Source organism: Penaeus vannamei, chromosome 22 (genome assembly GCF_042767895.1).
Source record: "Penaeus vannamei isolate JL-2024 chromosome 22, ASM4276789v1, whole genome shotgun sequence".
In the NCBI taxonomy this organism is placed as follows: domain Eukaryota; kingdom Metazoa; phylum Arthropoda; class Malacostraca; order Decapoda; family Penaeidae; genus Penaeus; species Penaeus vannamei.
This window is the reverse complement of record NC_091570.1, coordinates 2,706,585-2,710,340: the sequence shown is the minus strand read 5'-3', so window position 1 is coordinate 2,710,340 and position 3,756 is coordinate 2,706,585. Positions and strand designations below refer to the sequence as shown.

The 3,756-nt window shown below is 34.2% G+C and overlaps 1 protein-coding gene across 1 annotated transcript in view; it reads left to right on the top strand.

Annotated features, from left to right (window-relative positions):
• The window catches only part of LOC113814740 (uncharacterized), a 14,652-nt gene extending 11,122 nt beyond the window's left edge, over window positions 1-3,530 (top strand). Inside the window, exon 5 of the mRNA XM_070136385.1 lies at window positions 1-3,530. This exon is cut by the window's left edge and continues 772 nt beyond it. The gene's annotated coding sequence lies outside the window, so the exon portion shown is untranslated.
• The last annotated feature ends 226 nt before the right edge of the window (window positions 3,531-3,756 follow it).

Here is a 3,756-nt window from a genome sequence, read left to right as displayed (position 1 = left end):
AACTAGTCACTGCAAGCATTTCTCTTCAACTCTCAAGATGCAGTAGATTCCTTAAGCAGGTAATGACAACTGTTCACTTTTGTGGTCATTCAACATGAATATATATATACATATATATATTTTTAATACTCTTTGAATGTTATATTAATACTGCTAGCAGTGGTTCAGACATCACATAGTTGAGCAAAGTATGAGAATGTGCCTTTTTCTTTATGTGATGTCATATGGTGCCTAAACAGAATGGTATGTTTTGAATAAGGAACACAGGTGTTATATCTAGGAAGAGAAACATTTGTTATTATGATTAATTAGTCTTTTATTTGGAATGTTGAAACAGGTTTGCTATTTTCCTGGTCCCCCTCATTGTTTCATTACAAAATCTAGATATGGTTTGTTGTAGTGTGAGTAATTTCTTGGAAATTGTGTGTAGAGATCTTTACTGTCCAGAGCAGTTGGTTTTGCTAAAAGTTTTTTTTTCTCAAATCTAGAAAAAAATCCTTAGATTTTGCCTACACATATCCAGTCATTGTTTTTATGAAATACATTTTGTATTAATGAAAACAAAAGATTTACTACTCACAATGATGTTTACCATATTCAGAGTGTTTGGATTACAAGTTTCCCAGTGCTTATGACATCTTTATCTTTATGACTTCCCAGTCTTTACAGCCGTAAAAAGCAGGAATTAGAAAGTGGTGGTGTGTGTGTTGTAAGAGATTAGCCAGTCTGTAGAGTTTGATCCTAAGTGGTACAAATATATGGGTGTTAACTAGTGTAGAGGAGGTAGAACCAGTGTATAGAAATTAATGAGAAATACTAATAGTTTTGTTTATTTATACCAAAGACTTTTAATGAATCTCAAGTGTAAAGCATCTTAGTGTATTTTTATTGGTGCAGAGAAGGAAAGCATTTGCAAACAAAATTAAGCAGTAGACCATCTGCTTAGATCATTTCTTTCTGTTGAGGAACTAATGTAAATGTACTCAAGATCATCTTCGTATGGAAATTAGATTAGAATTACAAATAGTAATTGGAATAGAGAGGAGTCAGTGCATTAACAGCTGGTCACAGTTATAATGATTGTCTAGTGATGCTTTGTTTATTACAAGGCTCCATTTAGAATACAAAGTCACTTCACTTCAGGAATTGCATTTAGAAATAAAGAGTCACTTATGGAAAAGCAATATCTCTTTGTCATCTTTTGTTTTTCCTTTATTTTATTTATATAGTGATTAGATGGTAAAAATAGTGTGAATGTGTGTATCTATGCAAACAATAGAGGTACAATCTCCAACAAGTCTCTGCCTCTAATATATTTGAAAATGTTCCATGCATATAGATTAAAATCATGGTAAATGCATTCTACAATTTACTTCTCTCAGAATTTTTTTTTTCCTCTTCTTATTCATACACACCACTCCATGCTATCAGGACAACACAGGAGGAGCACATCAAACCTAAATACGCACTTGCAGCAGAGAGCAGGGATAGATGAAGGACTAAAGGTTTATATTGTTAAATGTAACCTATTTAAATTGGTCTTAAAACTACAGAGGTTCTTAGTTAACCACACCACTCAGCAAATCACTTCCCTCACAACCTGACCGCTACATTCATAAAACATTGGCAACTGGATTGTCCTGCAGTGCCAAACCACCATTAATATGTACCACTGCTCTTGTCCCTCCATGTTCACTAGACCTCTCACTGGGCAGGAACTCCAGGATAAATAAGGCACTGCAGTTTTTGCCTTGAAATTTCAGCCAAATTAAGGGAAGCAAGGCAGTTTTTCCTTTTTTGAAGGGCATCAATACCATCACAATAAACCCTGGGGGCATTAAAACAATTCTATAAAACCATGTATAAATGATCTAAAAATGTGCAAAGCGAAGATTCTGTGTGCAGTGTTGTCTGATCTTCTGGGAGTGGATTCACTACTGCATTTACGATGCAAAATAACTGGTAACTATAGTTACCATGGTTAACAGATAGCAGTGGTCTTCACTAACAACTTGCCACTAGATGATAGATAATGATGAATAAAGACTTTGTTTGGATCTGTTCTTTTTTAACAAAGATGAGAAATATATGGATAAAAGCTGTCTTGACTCTTCTTTGGTTAAAAGTAAAAAGGATATATCACTATAACGTTTTTTTTGTATTTTTTTGTTTCTATTTATACGATAAATAGCTAGGAAGTCTATTAACATCCCACATAATGTGATACCGTTGACTGATTTTTAAACTCCTGTCTAGTTACACATTACATGTTTGGCCAGAGGAACCTGAAAGATTTAGTATGGTGCTCGCTGATTGGTGGTATTCCTTTATTAGAACCCTCTATTGGCTATCATTCAAGTTATTTGATTTATTATTGTAACTCAGTCGATTCATTTCCACATGAATCACTGGCAAACACAATTGTAAATAGCAGCTGGTAAATGTGTTACGATAGTGTGTTAGTGAATCCCGCCCCTGGATTCTATCTGTACGCTGTGCTGATGGCTGCCAGTGTGCCGGTACTGCCTGTACACTGGTGTTCTGATCCTCACAGCTATTGCGTTGGCCAAAAGTTAGGGTCACAATAATTTGTTGCCGTAAAAATCCTCATAAGTTTAGGGCATTGTGACAATTTGAAAAGGTACGGCAGCAATTGCCATTGTGAATTTCCTGCCCTACTTCAGGCTGGCGAATAATTCAGGGATGATGCTGATTTTTCAAAATTTTGTGATAAAGACGTAATTCTATCAAGTAAAGCTAAATGTCAAGCAGCAGCGGATCTCTTTACAGATGACTATATTGAGGTTTGGTAGAATATAACATTTTTAAAGTAAATAGGCTTTACTTAAAAAGGGAATGACACTAGATTAGATTTGAAAAAATATATATATGTATGGTGATTTAATATTCTGGTAAATTGTTGTGAAAGTAAGACTGAATGTCTTTATCATTGCCCACATCCATGATGAGGCGCTAGATGGACACAAACAGATCATGTTGATAACATGACAACATTATACAGAATATTATAGTTAAGCCCTATCATTAATGAAATGTTGAACTATGCTGATTTCACAATATCAGCAGCAGTTATACCCTTTGTGTGACAGTCTATCACATAATTATTAATGAAAGATTGCCAAGTATCTCTCTCTCTTCCCTGAATCACACCCAATCCAAATGCCTGATATGGGTGAGTACACTGACTCACAACTGTCACTGGGAATAGCAGTTGTAACATCAAACCCAAAACATCACTCTTCAGAATTGTTCATGTATTTTATTGTATTATTAAGGAAAGAGGCAGAGACTGTTGTAAGTGTACATGGAATAGGTTTTTGGGCACTTGTTATATCTGTTATAAAAAAAAACAAAAAAATAAAAAGCAGTTGACAGAAAGGGTAAGATTTTTTTCTAGACAAATGCAGATGGCTGTGGAATTGCTCAGCAATATTGTATTTTGTGTAAACTTTTTACTTTCTCAGTGTTGGGATATGTAAATCATGAAGCCAATAAATACTCAGAAGATACTTTTTTTCACTTGGTTAAACCTGCAGAATATCAGAAAACATATTTATCTTAAAGTTTTACTGCCTATAGTAGGAAAAATTTGTTGATGTAGAGATATATGAGGTATTATTGCTTTTAACATTACAATTTTTAATTTGGGAAAAATAAGTTGTAATGGATCAGGAATTATACTGTAAAATTAAATTTTGAAAGTGAATTGCTTTACCCAATTGGCCCTGTATGACA